General features: G+C 36.1%; 1 pseudogene; it reads right to left on the reverse strand.

The window, feature by feature from the left end:
- Positions 1 to 712: 712 nt before the first annotated feature.
- On the reverse strand, positions 713 to 1459 carry LOC119193196 (annotated as a pseudogene).
- Between the last annotated feature and the right edge of the window lie 5749 nt (positions 1460 to 7208).

Raw genomic sequence — 7208 nt, forward strand, 5'->3', positions numbered from 1 at the left:
CGCTCAATTCTTGAAAATTAAGCGACCATGCTGAGGGCAACTTACTAACGGGTTACAAACCGCGGACGGTCACTGGGAGAGGATGAGACATCAACGATTATGCAATTATTTTCCCCTTTGACTGAGGGATTCGCCGTAGGGAGGCGAAGAAGGGGCTCAGCTGGCGATAGCAAAAAAGAGACAGCTACGCCCCCTAGCTACACTTATGACTAAAGTAAGAGAAGCTTATGCATCCTGCGAACAAACGCGTCCTGAGACATCTGAATAATGTGACAATTTTGTTAAAAGCAATGTGCGAGGACTATAGAATTCAAATCATTTTAGTGTATTTCATGGTAAATAAGTAGAACTTATAAGTAACTAAAGCTTGTGCGCGAGGCTTCGCCCGTGAAAGAAATTTCAGGATATAGTCCGGTCAATTTAGACATTCGGTAGTTACAAAAGTCCCAACAAGCTGAATTTCTGTGAAGTTGTTCAAAACATAATTATAAACAATGTCTAGAAGTTCCCCATCATTCCCTGTAAGGAAAAAATTTAATTCAAGGTCAAAGGTCAAAAATGAGTTTTTCGCGATTTTTAGCAAAACGGTAAGTTTTATCATAAAAGTACCTCAGACAAAAATTGTAGATCATAAAATTATCTATAAAAATGTATCAATACTTTTTTGAGCCACCGTTTCTGAGATATAACGATTCAAAAGTTATAAAAGTTGTTATCATAATATGCACACGTTTCCACGCCACCTATGAGGTAGTGTACTTAGCGCGTTTTTTTAACGTGGTTTCCCCAGTAGGGCTACTCCTCGGGTCAGTTGTGATCCTGTTTAATGTAAAACTTTTGCAAAATAACGGAAATTTTCAAAGATTGGGAAAGATAAAAGCGATGTAAATGAAAAAAGTGTTGAAGTTTATTCGTCTTATTCGTAAGTTTCAAATTCTTGTTCTTCTTCTTGATCTTCTTCTTGTTCTTCTTCTCCTGCTTCTTCTTCATCTTCATTTTGGATGCAAGTAAATTGCGTCAATAGCGATGTATCGCATGATACTTCGTCGGAGTCAAACGAATCCTCCATTGTTTGTGATTCAATATTAGAGCACGACCGGCCTTGACAATTTGTGCATGCCAAAGAACAAGACAGTCCGACTTTTTTGCAACCACATTTAGCACTGCATCCCTTTTGCAGTTGCAAAAATAGTGTTCAGCAGTTTTCCGGCGCAGGTGGAAGTAAAGTTTGAACTGGCTCTAATATATTGTTGACCAACTTCCAACCCCAGTCTGTAGGGTCTAGCTGATAACCAAGCCACACTTGAACTTGGTAATATACTCGAAAAGATGTTGGTGAGCAGCAACTGAGGTTGGAGGAAGACAAGCTAATTGAACTTGTTTTTATTTTTTAGTATTTTTAACGAAACATGCATATCGATGCTTATCTAAACAGGTAGTTTTTAGGAGCTCCGTACATAGAAAGAAGAAAGCGGATGCCGTTGGTAATAACTTCTTGTTGAGTTGAATTACTCTTTTTAAAACTTCAGCACATTGAATTAAATCTTGTTTTCAAACATTTTGAAAACTGCTGTTTTACCCTCCTGTAAAATGCAGATGTCGTATCACAGCCAGTTATTGCGTGTAAAATAGTACATGATCTTTACACTTTACTAAAGTAAATAAACTTTTGATGAATATATATCTGATTGATGCTGAGCTTTTCCTGGTTTTAAGAAAAAATAGTTTTTCAGTTGGCGTTCGAGCAGTGAGTAATACAAGTAAGTCAACATCTTCACCAACAACAATAGTTGTATTTGTCAAATTGAATTGCTCTATTGCTGTTTCAATAATCAATACATCAGCATCATTATTAGCTTGTTTTACCAATATATTTTCAGCCGTAAACTTTTCTTTCAACATTGAAATGAACCGAGACTTGTTGTGGGTATTTGTAAGAAATTTCTGTTGACTGGTTGGGACTGTCATAAGTTCATCAAATAAAATATCAGAAGATGAAGATGTTGCTAAAGTTCGACGACGTTGTTCTGCAGCTTTGATATTTCTCGTGCAATCATCATAGCCATCAAATACGACAGTAACTCTGGAACCAAAATGTCTACGTACATATTGAACGTATTTATCTAAGATAACGTTGAATGTTTCTTCGCTATCCCACACAACGCGGTGTAGTAAGTATCCTCCGTCAATGATGTATGTCGCATTAGTGTTGTTAATATCAATATTTACTTTTTCAAAACAATCGTAAATGGTAGATTTCTGTGTTTTACGCATCCCGATGTCATCAAATAACGATAAAGGGTAGGGAGCTAATTCATATTCAAAATATTTTTCAATTTCATCTTGAAATGCTGCAGTAATACTCATGCGTTGGAACAATAATACAGGGTCAATAGGTACTTTTTCTTCATGAACTTTTATGGAACTAGTCATAGTTAAGAGAGGAACAACTTTATCAGCGTGTTTTAATTTAATATTATTGAATGTCAGTCCTGTCATTTTGCCGTAGAAGCAAGTCCAACTTCACGAGCTTTATAACAATTAATTTTATCGTCACCAACGACACCACTCGCAATAGAAACAATTTTGTTAACCTCTGGAAAAGGATCATGCGTTGAGAACCACTCTAAAAGTCTTCGTATGTCTCTAGCATCTTTTTTTACTCGTGAATCACTTGCATCAACATGCTGCTCGGTCGTATCCATCCTAACATTAGCGATATCTTCTAATTTGTCACAAACTGTATTCATAGCATGCATACTATAAACCCATTTACTGATGACGCTCTCTTTTGTACTTCTCCCTCGAGCAATACCTCCATCTGTCTTCATAGCTTTCATCATAGACTGCTCGATTACCATGTCCGTTGAAGTTCCACAACTTAATTTGTCTGAACGTCTAACTGTAAAAATCCTCCTGAAAACTTTTCGTAAACTTCAGGATCAATCAAATTCTGTAATTGTTCCATATCCTGCAAGTAAAGGTGTGCAGATTTAGCATAAGGAAAATGTCCAGACGCGTGAAAATAAGGAAGCATTTCTTTGACGCAGTTTAAATGAGCTTTCCAATCCCCCAGCTCAGCTCTTAGGAATTCTTTAGCAATGGAAACCATACAAAAATATTGAATCAAAGTTTTGCAGTTGGTCCTCGTTCCTCATATTCTTTTAGTTTTTGATTAAATTTATCAAGTAAAGCTCCAGATACTTCATCGTCATTTTCAATATCATTGTATGAAAGAGTATTACCTAATATATGCTCGATATTTACGATTAGATCTGCATCCATTATGTCATTCATTTCAACTTCTTTTAATATTATAATTGCCAAAGTAAGCTGAAGTAGTGTATGAGCTCGAACAGCTCTTGCGTAAGCATGACCATTCAGCATTTTTTCTAATGATTTTGACGCATAGATCTCTGCTAGTACTTCTTTCATGCCGCTTCCTTGCATAATATGACCAATTGCTCCCATAAAAGACATCAGTAAATGAAATCCTCCAAGTCTGATGATGATTTTTGATAATTCAGAGCCCTGAGGTGCGGCTGATACAATTTCTCGAGCTTTAGCATACAGGGGCTGGTCGAAAGTCACGATGCATACAGTGTGGCCATACCGTTTTGCATTCTCTAATGCACAAAGTAAAGTCGTATAGATAGTATTATAGTTACTGGCTGGTTGGTGAATAAATGGTAAAAATGAAATTTGAGATTTAGAATAATTCGTATGATTATTTGTTAACCCGTCATGACTTGTCAAAATTTTATTTTCAAATATGTACAGGTAGCTGAATGTTTGCCGCCAAACATTGACAGCTACGCGTGTGACGGAAAAATAACCTTATTATGTAGTATATAAGGTTATAATCCCGTGACACACGCAAATGTCATGTAACTGTCTTGGCTCGCCGGCGAGCCACGAGATCAAGAGTTAAACGTTCAATAAAACCATTCCAACCGGGTAAAGACTCATTTTTCCATTTTCCATAAAACCATACTACATCAACTTTTTTGAGCAACGATACTGTTTCAGTTCCATAAACAAAATCTTTAACATTTATTTTACTGTAGCCTACTACACCGTCATTTGTATAAGTCTGTATCGGCACATGAGCTTTTGCCTTGAAATCATTTGCTGAAAGAGTTTCTTTTATTCGTGGCATAGGTTCTTCTAGTAAAACTGAATGTTTTGGAGTAACAATTTGAATAATACCCATTATGTGGGCGTGTTATTGCCGTCTAGCGTATTTACATTAATATCAGCATTATCTGCAACGTATTGAATAAGAGTGCCACTTTCTGGTGGTAGGACATGAGGAGGACGATGGAAAACTGCTGCTGCCTCGTACATTATTGTATCATTATAAGACACATAAACCAAAAGCCGAAAAGATTTGTATAAGACGTTTAGACCCGAACCTTCGATGAAAAAACTGCGAGGCCTAATTGTAATTTAGATTTAAAAGACCTTGGTCGAACAGCAGTCATGATACAATGGCAAATATTTGTGCATATTAATTTTAAATGATCTAAATTTGATCGTTTATTTTTAAAATCACTCGTTCCACAAGAAATGTCAATGATTCTGGGATTTCATTATTTAAATCTTCAAACATGCGACTTGGTGGAGTAGTTAGAATTATCAAATACTGCGGTTTGAATATCTTCGCGAATAATAGCTGCAGCTGCGTCTAGGACTCTCAATCGTTCTTCTGTTTTATTCATTTTTTTCTTTCGTACCAGGCTTGAATCAAAATATCATGATGATTATCCACTAAGCATATGAATGATGATGCTCCCGAATTCTCAGTGATAATAAGTTTATCACCATATTTTACTTTAGTCGTAGCTTAATCGTTCTGTTATCTAGAGTCGTAGTTTTGCAAACCTTTTGTAATTCGTTCAAAGTGAACTGACAGTCATCGCTATTTTCAATGTAAGTAAATATTTCCTCCATTGCCAAATTCATAGCTTCGTCTTTAGGACGACCCATTTTAGCTCCAGTGGAAGGTTTTAAAAATTAGCATAGCAATCTCGATGATACTTAGCTTCAGCAGCAACTAAATCATATTCAAATTCGACTCGAGCAAGAACAGCTTTTGCTAAAAGCATCGTCACGAGCGAGCTGTTTCCAGAATTGAATCTTTAAATTGAAGTGTACTTACTTGGCTGATTCGACGCCGAAAATCTGAGGATTTTCTTCTTTCACTCTCTTCATTTAATTTCTCGCCACAAAATAAGCATAGTTCTTTGAAACAAAAGCTGATTCACTGATACGTGATCTAGTACGAGGAGGACTTGCTGTGGATGTACTGGCTTCTTGTTCTTCACGTTGTCTTTTATTAGCTGCAGCAATAGAAGACTTTCGAGTATAATTTTTACGGCAATTTTCATGTATTGTCACAGATTTCTGATTTTTGAGATATTCCGAAAAATCATCAGCTCTTTCGATACTTGATAACAGAACGATTAAGCTACGACTAAAAGTAAAATATGGTGATAAACTTATTATCACTGAGAAATCGGGAGCATCAACATTCATATGCTTAGTGGATAATCATCATGATATTTTGAATCAAGCCTGGTACGAAAGAAAAAAATGAATAAAACAGAAGAACGATTGAGAGTCCTAGACGCAGCTGCAGCTATTATTCGCGAAGATATTCAAACCGCAGTATTTGATAATTCTAACTACCCTCCACCAAGTCGCATGTTTGAAGATTTAAATAATGAAATCCCAGAATCATTGACATTTCTTGTGGAACGAGTGATTTTAAAAATAAACGATCAAATTTAGATCATTTAAAATTAATATGCACAAATATTTGCCATTGTATCATGACTGCTGTTCGACCAAGGTCTTTTAAATCTAAATTACAATTAGGCCTCGCAGTTTTTTCATCGAAGGTTCGGGTCTAAACGTCTTATACAAATCTTTTCGGCTTTTGGTTTATGTGCTTCTTATAATGATACAATAATGTACGAGGCAGCAGCAGTTTTCCATCGTCCTCCTCATGTCCTACCACCAGAAAGTGGCACTCTTATTCAATACGTTGCAGATAATGCTGATATTAATGTAAATACGCTAGACGGCAATAACACGCTCCACATAATGGGTATTATTCAAATTGTTACTCCAAAACATTCAGTTTTACTAGAAGAACCTATGCCACGAATAAAAGAAACTCTTTCAGCAAATGATTTCAAGGCAAAAGCTCATGTGCCGATACAGACTTATACAAATGACGGTGTAGTAGGCTACAGTAAAATAAATGTTAAAGATTTTGTTTATGGAACTGAAACAGTATCGTTGCTCAAAAAAGTTGATGTAGTATGGTTTTATGGAAAATGGAAAAATGAGTCTTTACCCGGTTGGAATGGTTTTATTGAACGTTTAACTCTTGTTCTCGTGGTTCGCCGGCGAGCCAAGACATACATGACATTTGCGTGTGTCACGGGATTATAACCTTATATACTACATAATAAGGTTATTTTTCCGTCACACGCGTAGCTGTCAATGTTTGGCGGCAAACATTCAGCTACCTGTACATATTTGAAAATAAAATTTTGACAAGTCATGACGGGTTAACAAATAATCATACGAATTATTCTAAATCTCAAATTTCATTTTTACCATTTATTCACCAACCAGCCAGTAACTATAATACTATCTATACGACTTTACTTTGTGCATTAGAGAATGCAAAACGGTATGGCCACACTGTATGCATCGTGACTTTCGACCAGCCCCTGTATGCTAAAGCTCGAGAAATTGTATCAGCCGCACCTCAGGGCTCTGAATTATCAAAAATCATCATCAGACTTGGAGGATTTCATTTACTGATGTCTTTTATGGGAGCAATTGGTCATATTATGCAAGGAAGCGGCATGAAAGAAGTACTAGCAGAGATCTATGCGTCAAAATCATTAGAAAAATGCTGAATGGTCATGCTTACGCAAGAGCTGTTCGAGCTCATACACTACTTCAGCTTACTTTGGCAATTATAATATTAAAAGAAGTTGAAATGAATGACATAATGGATGCAGATCTAATCGTAAATATCGAGCATATATTAGGTAATACTCTTTCATACAATGATATTGAAAATGACGATGAAGTATCTGGAGCTTTACTTGATAAATTTAATCAAAAACTAAAAGAATATGAGGAACGAGGACCAACTGCAAAACTTTGATTCAATATTTTGTATG

Source organism: Manduca sexta, unplaced genomic scaffold (assembly GCF_014839805.1).
Source record: "Manduca sexta isolate Smith_Timp_Sample1 unplaced genomic scaffold, JHU_Msex_v1.0 HiC_scaffold_3728, whole genome shotgun sequence".
NCBI classification, from domain to species: Eukaryota; Metazoa; Arthropoda; class Insecta; order Lepidoptera; family Sphingidae; genus Manduca; species Manduca sexta.